At 43.5% G+C, this 12,488-nt stretch overlaps 1 long non-coding RNA gene across 1 annotated transcript; it reads right to left on the minus strand.

The window, feature by feature from the left end:
- Positions 1 to 7,212: 7,212 nt before the first annotated feature.
- On the minus strand, positions 7,213 to 11,439 carry LOC139793559 (uncharacterized). The gene is made up of 2 exons (XR_011724651.1): positions 11,309 to 11,439; positions 7,213 to 9,295 (listed from the first exon to the last, which is right to left on the minus strand). It is a non-coding gene; the product is annotated as an uncharacterized lncRNA (long non-coding RNA).
- Positions 11,440 to 12,488: the final 1,049 nt, after the last annotated feature.

Here is a 12,488-nt window from a genome sequence, read left to right on the forward strand (position 1 = left end):
ACAGTGTTCTGCTTTCATTTAATATTCATTCCCATTTCTGGGCTATTAATAGTGTGAGAAGCTATAGTAACAATATAAGCAAGTCCAAACAAAGCTTCTCAACCACCACCATACAGTGAAGCTGTAGCACTATATCTGGAACCCCCAAAATGACTATAAATACAGAATCCTTAAACTATGACAAAAAAAAAAGCTTCAAGAATTCAAGAATTCTGATTCAAGAACTTCAAGAAATGCCACTAAAAGTGAATCTGCAGTGACCATGGTAGTATTTTATTCAAGTATTCAAGAATTCAAGTAAAAGTTTAAGAAAACCCCACCCTTGAATTTCAAAACACCCAAAAACTCACGTTGTAATATATATATATATATAAAAAGTCACTGTCCCAAATATTCAGTTTTAGTCACCCTTCCCTCCAAAAACTAATCTTTAAGCCAATAATATCCTAAACTATCCAGCAATCCTCTGTCCATGTTTCCATTCTAAATATTTACACTACTATGTACCAAAATATAGTGCCAAAGCCCAGGCAACCAGCTTTATTCTATTGTACGTACCAAAACCAAGTGTCTACACAGATAGTTTTGTTTGTTCACATATCAGTCATTTCTGGAGAGCAGTCTGGTCTTTTCTCCCTGGAGGTCATGATAACAAGGTTCACAAAAAAGAAAAAAAAAAAAAAAAAAGAAAAAAACTTCTTGAAAAGCAGTTATAAACCCAAAGCTTAATTATTCCCCAGCTGACAAATATATTAAGAGATAAACATGTGTAAAACCTTCCAAACCTGAAAAATCCATCTCACTATTAACACACGTGTGCAAAAATGTTTCTGATCCTCAACACAGGAGGTTCTGAGAGGTGAAGGGGAGGGAGGGTGCTCCTTCTGCGGCTTCCAGGAAGAGCTCAGCCCCGGGTCTTGGGAAAGGCAGCTCTACCAAGTCCCCTGTTTCCTTTTGAAATCAGCCCGTGCAATCAGCAGCAGAGGCAGAATGAGGTCATGCTTCCTGCAAAGTAGCCTCACATCAGAAGCATTCATTTTGAAGAGCAAACTGGAGAGTAAGATTAGCCCAGTGAATGCTCTTGAAGAGAGAGAGAGAGGATAAACTATAAACTATCAACGTTTCGCTCCAGTGATGATACAGAGAACAAACACAGAACCTTTCCTCCTAATGAAACGTGACAGATTTTCTGTTTCAGCTTTACTTTTCCACCTCACTCTGTAAACTTTACAGTGGTATATCCAAATCACTTCATTTGTGAAAAAAGTACTTGTGAACTTGACGGACTTTGATGTAGGAAAATGACCAAGCTACCAAAAAAATCCATGAATAGTGACAAAACATTTTGCAAAAGTGCCATTATACAGAATCACAGAAGATGCATTTGGTGAAGGTTCAGAGTTCCTTAAGTTTCACAGGAATGAAACTGTGAAAAGTTTCAAAGGAATATGGTTATATTGCAAATATATACTGTGTAACATTAAGATAAAATCCTTTGATAAGAGAAAGGAATAAAAGAATTTGTAAACATATTTATTGTCCTACTCTATAGTTTCATACTGTGTAAGGTATGAATTCATCATCCACTAAAGTATACAAAAATACAGTCAAATCCATGTAAGAGAAATGAAGCCTGACTAAGATGTCTTGGTAATCAAAACTATTTTGCTGTAGAACTATTATACACAAAAGTAATACAAGTCAGCTACTTGACACCAAAGAATTATACAGCCTAAGGGGGCAAAATTTCATCACCAGAAAAATAGATAAAATGTGCTAGTAGGTGTCTATCCTGATGTCTGTATATACCACTGACAAAAAGAAAGCATAAATTTAGTAAAATATGATTGATTTGATTTAGTGATAGGGTTGGGTGTTTTTGTTTGTGGTTTTACTTTTTGTTGTTTTTTTTTTTTGGTTTTTTTTTTAATTTTTTTTTTCTCCCCTGGAGAAGGAAAATATTTCCACAAGAAAAGAAATACTGTTCTCACCTCACAGAAAAGGAAGCAAAAATAGGAATTAGGCAACTAGGGTGTTACAAAAGACCCTCTGTTTGGGAGCAAAACTAAAATGAGCACTTTCAGGTCCCTTTTGCTCAAACATGAAAACAGAGGGTCCTGTTTATTCTTCACATCACTTCTTTTAATTTAGTGGAATTATGCCAATGAGGGAAATGTAGTCCAACATTATTTCCCCAGGTCCAAGGGCTTCATCACAATAGGATTTCCCTGGCCACCTGTCTCTCTGCATACAGTTCCCAATAGTCTTAAAAAATAGGTCACCTACTGAAGAATTCCTATACATGCATTAATTTACTTCTTGGGAGTATTTTTTGTTTCTTTTCATATTTCTCTCAACAGAAAGCAGTCAATTCTAAGGCAGCTTTTTTGAAGGACACTGGTATTTCATGTATCCCTATATAGTTAAAATATACCGTATAGCTAAAATATATTGTGTAGTTAAAATATCATATTTAAACTTAAAGTTGTTTTGTGTTTTAATCGCTACCATTCATACCTGAAAGTCACAGTTCCACAAGCTTTTGATGCATGAAATTTGTGCACTGGTGATTGTTTTATAGGTAGGTGCTTGCCCATAGTTTACATGCACACACACACAGAGGTTTATAGACAGCTTTCTGTAGCCCTTCCTGTTGCTCCTCAAACTGCCCACCACACCCCAACTCTCAGATTTTGAAGCCTAGGGAGTACCCAACAAGTTGCTGGGTAGCAGTTTTAGCCTCTTGCACACGTTATAAGCTCAACCCATTAAGGGAAGGAAATGAGAAATCACAGTACTAAACCACCCATCTTTCTACTTTTCTCCCAGGCTCATTCTGCTTTTGACAACAGTACAAATAAAGGTGAAATGATATTGGTGGTGGAAAACACTGTGTTGGGTCTGGCAGAGCAAGAGAGGTGAGGCTGGGGAAGCTCAGTGTCTGAGGTCACACCAGCATCGATCCTGAGCATGTAACCCCAGCACACACAGAGAGCACATGTACACCATATATACACATATATACACATATCTACACGTTGATACACAGCTGGCAACACAGAGAACACAGACAGACATACAGAGCACTCAGATGGGCAGCACCAATGGCCTCATTCTTCTATCCACTCTGGTTGAATGGGATGGAGATGCAGCATGGAGAATATACAGATATTTACACATCTGTACAAGTTGGATCCCTCCTGTACGTGGACTCAAATGCTCAGTTTGCCCAGTAGCTGCTCGTAGATCCCAGTCTCCCCAGTTGCTGGCACCTGGACATAGAAGCCCCCAGAGACACTCTGGTTGCTAATACAGACCACCAAATGCACACACAGATCTGGATTGGATGTCCCTGACCCACAGAACCCCACTCCCTGTGGCATCTCCATTAGAGACAACCCTGGCCATAGTGTGTCCATGTGCCAAGGTAGCAACGTGTCCCAGTCCCACAAGGTGCTCTTGTTTTGACTCATCTGAGTGGGTGTCAACTCTGGTCACCCCAGGGAGAGGTCCAGACAGAGTGTTCCTTCCTGAGTCCTTAATTTGGGTTCCCAACTACCTTCATGCCCTTGTGCTCCTCTGGGTTTTGATGGGCTGATGGCTCCTGGAATGGGCCTGGAAGCAGCTGAGGCAGGGTATTATTTGGGGTCCCTCTCCTGCTTTTTTCTCTCTCTGCCCCTGTGTGGATGTGCTGGCAAGTTTTTAGCACAGGTTACACCAGAAGTTTTTGATCTCAGCAACCCACTGCAGTTCAATGCATGCTCTGGTTTGCTAAACAGTTTTCAGAAAGGAGATTTTGACAGTAGAGTGAACTGAGTGGCCAGAGTGCTTATTGACTGAATGCAACTGAGAAAGCTGGCTGACTTAATTAATGATTACAAAAGTTCATGAATTAGCATTCTATAGTGTCAGCAGTGACTCTTAGAAGCAGTCAGGACAGATCCAGATGTTGGCCAGTTGTACTCTAGCAACATCTTATTGCAGAGAATAGAAACCTTAATGCACTGATCACTGGTCTGAGTGGAGAAGGAGTGGGAATAGGGCTTGGGATGGTAGAAAAAGCACTGGATGAATGGTGCGTGTTCCTGGTGCCTGGACTAGCAGGTCATCAAGCTCCCAGAACAATTCCACATGCAGCATCTTAGAACAACCAGACTGAGAAGCAAAGAACATGACAGGAAGACTGATCACTCTCAGCACTAAGGGGTACAAAAGGACACACCCTGACCCAGTACAATGTGGCCAACCTAGGATGACTCCATGAAACGTGGTGAAGATTGGATTGCTCCCACTCCTTGTCTTCTGTGTCACCACAGACCAGGGGCACAGCAACATTTTGATGCCTGCAAGTTGAACAGGTCACCTGGAGACACAGAGCTTTAGGCTACCACCTTTGTTCCATATCTAGACAGATAAAATCTGAATCTTTTGGGGGAGTTTCCTTGCTACATTCTGAGTCCCCAGATGGAAATGAATGCTCCTCTAGAGGCAGTGATGTGCTGCTGATCTGAGACCCTTCATGGTTTCTGTGACAGTCCTGATGTGACCTGCATGGACCATCTTGTACTGATGTGTAGTGAAGGCCAATGTACAGTTCTAAAGGATCTCTATAAGGTATTCCCTATATACACTGAAAATCTGCAGCTGAGAAGCTGTTAGTACTGCTGGTTCCTGAGACAATGGTACTGACACCATGGTCATTTCTACAATAAATCATACTGGTGAATGCATAAATGAAGACATGGAACAATTGACAGTCAGACTCAAATGATGCTCTCCATAATACCTGTCTTACATGGTGTTTACATAGAACCTTTATCAGCTGTTTCTCTATCTGTATGTTAAATAACCACTGTAGTCTGAGAGTGACTGAGTTCCTCTCTATCTGTGTGCCAGCATTTAAGCAAAGTGGAAATTTATGAGTGTACTGAGAGTTCAAAGCTCTTTCTGGGACTGTTTGCGATGTTTCCAGCTATACCTGTGCCGTGCTTACTTGTTGCATTTCCAGAGGGATTCAAACTGATGTCCTGGACTAATTTAACTGCTGGAGAGAGGAAAAGACACAGGCAGCCCAGGTGTGCAGTGGAGGATCACAAAATATAAAAGACAGATTGATTTTTTTGATTGATGCTGTGTTTGGTGGCGAGGTTTTGGTAGCAGAAGGGGCTAGAGGGGTGGCTTCTGTGAGAAGGTGCTAGAAGGTGACAACAACTGGCATTGTCTCTACAGGCCCACAGCTGGCCAATGCCCATTCAGTGATGGTGGTGGCACTTCTGGGATTATATATTATATATTTTATATATTATATATTTATATAATATATATTTATATAATATATATTTAATATATTATATATTATATATTTAAAAAGGGGGAACAAAAAGAAAACAGTATGAAAATATGCCACAGAAACAACACTGCAGACATCAAGGTTTGTAAAGAAAGAGGGGAAGAAGGTGTTCCAGACCAGAGATTCCCCTGCAGCATGTGATTAAGACCATGGTGATGCACATTGTCTCCCTGCAACCCGTGGAGGTCCATGGTGGAGCAGATGTCTCTCTGAAGCCTGTGGATGACTCCACGCTGGAGTAGGTGGATGTCTGAAGGAGGCTGTGATCCCAGAGGAAGCCCATGCTGGAAAAGGATTGCTGGCAGGTCTTGTGACTGTGTGGGAGACCCATGCTGAGCAGTATGTTCTTGAAGGACTGCATCCCATGGGACAGACCCACATTGGAGAGGTTAATGGAGAACTGCAGCGTGTGAGAAGGACTTAAATTACAGAAGTTCTTGAAGATCTGTCTTCTGTGGGAGGGGGCCCATGCTGGAGCTGGGGAAGAGTGTGAGGAGTCCTCCCTCTTCAGACAAAGGAGCAGCAGAAACAGCATGTGATGAACTGACTGTAACTCCCATTCCCTGTCCCCCTGCACTGCTTGGGGGAGGGGGGAGTGGTAGATAGAGAAAACTGAGAATGAAGTTGAGCCTGGGAAGAAGGAAGAGGTGGGCAGAAAGTGTTTTTAATATTGGGCTGGGTTTTTTTTCTCATTACCCTACTCCGACTTTTGATTGGCAATAAATTAAAATTAAAGAAATATCCCCATATTGATCCTGTTTTGCTCATGATGGTAATTGCAGTGATCTCCCTGTTCTTATTCTCAACCTAAGAGCTTTTTGTTGTATTTTCTCTTCCCTGGCCAGCTGAGGAGCAGAGTGACACAGAGGTCTTGGTGGGCACCTGTCGCGATGCTATCCACAGATGCTCTGCAGCACTGGATAAAGATCAAGGGTTTGAATGTGGCCTACAAGGCAAGTGAGGACAGAGGCCACAGCTTTGACAGCCTTCCAGGAACCTCTGCATGCAATGGGAGCACAAACCCAATGGTAAATACCAAGAAACAAGTGACTCTTCCCATAAACAAATGTTTTGCAAGCATTTTAAAGGCAGGCTTGGAAACTCAGGGCTAATCTCTTAATCAACAACCATCCTTCAGCTGCAGAGGGCACCCCAGATCCCAGAGGACCACAAAGGATACAGGAAAATATCACGAGTTTTGTAAAGGGATTGCTATTGCCTACTGGCAGATGTGACATTTTTTTTTTTTTTTCTTTCTCACTGCTGGATTCCATCAGGCTGGTCAGATGAGAAGCCTGGAGTTCTGTTTTCCTTCAGTCCAAGTTGCAGATTCTCTCTGTGCATTGATATTGGCAACCTGACTCCAAAACTGTCCTTGCTAGACTGTATGTTTTGCAGGGATTTGCCTGTTAGTCTCTCCTCTTACAATATTCCAAATATCCTCTTGACTGAGATAAATATTCTACTGCTGAGTGCTCAAATGGTGACCCCAACAGTCATGGTCTTGGCAAGATATTCCTTCTGTCCCTTTCTCTCACCCACCCTGAGGCCTGCTATCAAAAAAGGCATGAAAAATTTACCAGTCATATGTTTGCAAGTCAAGTGCTCTGTTGATCCACCACAAAGTTTATGCTGAATTTCAAGTCTCACAGGGAAAAAATACAAAAGATCAGTGTAAAATCAGAGCAGGTATCTGTTAAGTAATATACTCACAAAGGCTTTAAAAACATTCTGCAAAACATCTACTGATGTGTTCCAATCTACATATTCACTCCCCCACCCACCCAACCCAAAAAAGTCCAAAACATATGGCTGCCATATGTAAGGCAGAAGTAAGCAACACATTGCACAGCACTGCTGCTGAAGCAAAAGCATGATTTAATCTCAAGAGGCCTAACATTCATTGCAAAACAATATCCACAGCACAACAAGTGTTGAGTAGCCCCCCAAGAAATACCAAATGGATACACAGAAAGTGGTTTAGTTGGGCTGTAACATGGCAGAGCAAAGCTGCCTTCACCCAGGAGGGGTAACTGTTCCCTTCTAGCCCTGCAGAACATCAGGAGGTACCACTTGGGTAGGCAGTAACTTCACTCCATCGACAGTCAGCATTTGCCCTCTCTTCTTTTTCTTTGTGTGGATTTGGGACTCTTTCACTAACATTGGAATGATCTGTATAAATGCAGATTTCATTACCTGTCTGGCCCTAGCAGGTGTCACTATCCTCATTTTGCCAAATCTCACCCTTACAATACTGCTAGTAGGGAACCTTCTGGTTTATAGCTTCATGTTGCTTCTCCAGCATGCAGCGAAATCCAGTGCTGTGGTTGCAAAACCTGACAGTAAACAGCCAGCTCTCTGGAAGAAACCATTTACTGAATTAAAGGCATTCTGCAAAGAACCAGAGAGTAATTGCGTAAAAAATGTTCAGCCCAACGTCTTTCAAAACTGAGACAGACTGGGGTTGGTGTCTCAGACCCATGGGGATGGTTATTATTTTGTTTGGTGACCATGGCAATGGCTGTGAGCTACTTTCTTTTCCCACAGAAGGCCACATGCTCAAAACCTCAGCCACTTCAGGATATTTTCGAGTATCTGGAAAATTTAGGGTTTTAAAAGGAAAAGCAAAGTGTCTGCTGAGATCAAATCTTCAAATTTGTGCAAATCTTTACAAAGGGAGGGGGAAATTCTTGGAAGGGAGAGATTTTCTGGGATGAAAGAAGGGCAGAGAAACTGAAGGGGAGGACATAATAACTGATGCCAGATAGGGTGTCAAAATGGACAAAGAAGTGACAGAAAAAGCATAGATGGTGACAGGGCAGAGCCAGGCTGAGACCAAGCAACCTTCACAGGTGGATAGAGTGGGACAGAGGTGGTGCTGCATGTTTGCTAGGCACCACTTAAATACAAGCACTAGCAGTCACTTTACATGTCTTCCTACTATAAAAAAGGGTAAAAACAAATTATTCTGTTGACGTTCACCTCATTATTGCAATATCTGACATTTAAAGTAGTTTTTTTATGGACTAATTACCTACAAGAAAAAATAAATGGCAAAATAAGCATATGTCTGGGGCTCTCACCATTATATCTCATTTTTCCAAGGTGTCTGATCACTCTCACAGGTCTTTCTTGAACCCTTCCAATTTCTGGATGGCTTTTTTGAACAGTAAGTTATTTTAACAACGTACTGGTGCCAAGTGCAGAGATAATGTCACCTCTCCACTCCTACTCAGTGTTTTCATGTGGATGTGCTTTGCAAAGACTGCATTAGTCTTTTCAGCATCAACAGCACACCATGAGCTCATGCTCAGCTGATTATGAAATCCTCTCTTTCCCCTCCAAGTCTTCATGAGTCACCGACTGGCAAGATAAAATCTCTTCTCCACTTTGGTTTCCAGTTCATGGTGTGCATAAAATTCACATTGCTGAAGACATGCTTCGTGACAAGATTCAACACCAAATTTTGTGAGAGGTATTGCTAACACCTTTCCTGCATCTCTTTGCTTTGTGATGTTCTGGTACTTGAAGGAGAGTAAGCACCCAGCTTTTCTATTGTGGAGATGTCAATGTTCTTCCCTGACCAGTTGAGCATTCAAATGAAATAGGCTGGGATAATATGATGAGATCCCCATTCCTTTTGTCAAGCCTGATGTAAGGCAGAAATTTCAGAAGTAAATGGACAAAAGGAAAATGGAAGGTAGATATGCAATGCAGCCATGTAAGCTCTGCTTTCCCTAGGAGATGAGACTAAATATTGGTGATGTTTTTGTGCTAAAAGAATAAAAGAAATGTCCTGGTCAAAGTTGCTCCTCATTGGCTTTATGGTGCAACACAGGAGCTGAAATGGAGTCCTGGGCCATGGGCAAGCTGGGGGAGGCACAGGAGGAAGCAGGTCAGGGCCAGTAAGGGCTGTGGGTCACAGCAGGGAAGCAGTGGATATACCTGAAATGACAGCAAAGAAATGGGGACATTGTCTGGGGCTTCCCCCTTTCCTTTTCTGATAACAGTGCACCAGAATGTTGCCCTGCGCTGCTGTACAAGTGATCACCTGCTGTTCTGAGGGCAGTGTGGTAGGCACATGGCACCCTGTGTTGTGGTGTTCTTTCCTCTGAGCCCTTAATTTGGGTTCCCACCTGGCACTGTGCTGATTTACTCCTCTGAACCTGAGGGAAGGGGCCTTGCAGGGGCTGGTGGCTCCTAGGGTGGACCTGGAGGCTGCTGGGGAACCTTACTACCAGGGCTCCCTCTCCCGCTGTTCTCTCTCTGCTCCTTTGTGCACGGATGAGCTTTTAGCCCATACAACCAAACAGCTGGGGCTTGCTGCACCTCTGCAGTCTGCTGGCAGCTCTGCCTCCCTCTCCTGACAGACTCAGCAGTGAGGTGATGCTCAACCTGTTACACGCTGCTCCAAGAACTTCTATTACCACAGCATAAGCCAGGAAGCCTGGCAGTCAACAATAACTCAGCCACCCACAGGTACCCAGACCCATCCTCAATACCTCTTTTATCTGTCACCTATCTCCTTCTCCTTGGACAATCACATCTTCAAATTTCTAAGAGTCCTTCATCCAAAGCTTTCATCAAAATACTACAAGTTGTAAGACCTGGAGAACTGAAACAAAGGCAATGGCAACATTTTACCAGAACAAGAGGGAAAGAAATAAAAGGTTTTTTTCCTCTTTCCTTTTTAATTTCTTTTTCTTTTTTTTCTTTCTTTTTTTTTTTTTTTTTTTTTTTTGTGGGGGGGTGTGTGAGAGGGGGCAGGTTGGGGGTTTCCTTTGTTTATTTCATTTTTCTTCAAGACTATTTCCCCCTTCCGTATCTCCTGCTTTGTACCACCATGTCAAAAATGAGAACAGGGAAAAATCAAATAAGGAATAAAAAAATCCTGTAGCAAAGAAATACTTTCCAATATCCCTCTGCATAGTCTCCCTATAAAGACTTTTCAAGTGGGAGGCAGCCTTGCAGGGACTAACCAAGTGATGGGTTGACCTCAAACAGCAGCCAAACACCCACACAGCCACTCACTCCCTCCCCCAACAGTGTCATGAGGGAGAAAATGGGAAGCATAAAAGAATGTTTGTAGATCCAGATAAAGACTGTTTTGCCTGGGTTTTTTTTGGGGGTAGGTTTGGTATTGGTTGGGGTAGTTGTGTTTTGGGTTTTTTTCTTTCCTTCACTTATTAAACAGGCAATAACTCACCACCTGCCCTCAGCAGATCCATGCAACCTTGAAAGACAAAAGCCCCATCATTTTTTTTCCTTTGTCCCAGGTTTTATTGCTGAGGTTGACATATTGCCCAGAATATATCCCTCTGGTCAATTTGGGTCAGGTATCCTGTCAGTCTCTTGCCTACCACCAGCATTTGTGGTGGTAGACACACCCCATTTGTACTGGGGAGGCAGACTGGGGGAAAAAAAAACAAGCCTGATGCTGCAAATGCTGTTCATCAACAGCCAACACAGTGCTGTGTCAACACCCCCCTCTTGTTCTATACCACTTGCCCCATACTCAGGTCCTACACTCTCCCATACAGCCCCATCAATGACAACCCCCTCCTTATCCTTTGACACAGACATCATCATTTAGTGTGTGGGCCATCCCCTAAATGTCCACAGCATCAGTTCATTTGGTCCATGACTTGTGCCCCACACAGCAGCTCTCCACATCTGATGGCTTCACACAACAGACAGGACCTGCTGGAAACCAGAGCATATTGCCTCCACTTTCTGCTGATTTCCCATGCAACGGGGCCTCCTGGGCCTGAGCCAGTTCCTCAGGTGATGCTCTGAAATCCCTGCCTCCTGGCCAAACTGTTCTCTCTTCCAGGACTCAGGGGCACTGAGGGTTCTCATTTAAGCCAATTGCATTATCACTGCCACCCACTTACTCCAGGCACCACTGTATGCATAAGGTGTGGAGGGCACCCATCCAAGGTCCATCTAGAGAATCACCTTGAATCCTTGGTACTTGCAGCTCTAGAACATGACTTCAGGTCTATCAGGTGTTTTCTGCCAGAGGCTCCAGGTGAGGCCACCCTCCCCAACAACAGTGCAGAGCATATTTCTCACAGCTGGTCCTGTCTGGAGATGCCCAAGGTCTAACACACAAACTATGTCTGCTCTGTCCTGCTGCTGTTTGGTGGGTTGAACCCAGGTGAAGAGCAGGAGCCCAACAAGTTTCTCTATCGCACCCCTCCTCAGCTGGAGAGGGGATAGAAAACAGTGAAAAGCTCATGGGTTGAGATAAGGACAGGGAGAGATCAGTTACCAATTAAAAGTAAAGGTAAAAACCTAGAGTCGATTTGGGGAAACTGAATTTATTGGCAATCAGAAGTCAGAGTAAGGTAATTAGAAATGAAACCAAATGTTAAAATATCTTATGCCCACCTCTCCCTTCTCCCCAGGCTCAACTGTCTCCCGATTTCTCTGCCTCTTTTGCCCCAGCAGTGAGGGGGATGGGAAGTGTGGGTTCAGTCAGTCCATCACGTTGTCTCTGCTCCTCCTTCCCTCTCAGGGGGAGGACTCCACACCTTCCCCCTGTTCCTGCATATTTTCCCTCCCACAGAAGACAGTCCTCCAGAAACTTAACACCAATCCTTCCCACAGGCTGCAGTTCTGAGTCCCTTCCACAGGGTGGTTCTGCAGAACACACTGCTCCTGCTATTTTTTTCCCTTTTCTTAAATACATTATCCCAGAGAAGCTACCACTGCTGATGGGGCTCAGCCTGGGCCATGAGTGGGTCCCTCTTTGAGCCAGCTGGAATTGGCTCAATTAGACACGAGGGAAGCTTCTAGCAGGTTCTGACAGAAGGCACACCAGTACCCCCTCTGCTACCAGAACCTTGCCACACAAACCCAATACACTTGAAACAACAACAGATGAGAGCTCACAAAGCGTGACCCAGAAAACACAGTCTCCAGAAGCCCACTGTGCCTCAGAATTCTTGTGTTTCTCTTCTGTTAGCTGGTGGAAACTTGATTATTACCTTATTGATTGCAAGCACAGAGATGCAATGATGCTGATCCTGTCACAGCAAGATCAGAAACACCTATCTCAGAGGAGAGGAGGAAGGTCTCCATACAAAGGTTCCCAGAGTACTGGGATGACAGCAGTGCAGGGGCCAAATGCCCG

This window comes from Heliangelus exortis, chromosome 2 (genome assembly GCF_036169615.1).
Source record: "Heliangelus exortis chromosome 2, bHelExo1.hap1, whole genome shotgun sequence".
NCBI classification, from domain to species: Eukaryota; Metazoa; Chordata; class Aves; order Apodiformes; family Trochilidae; genus Heliangelus; species Heliangelus exortis.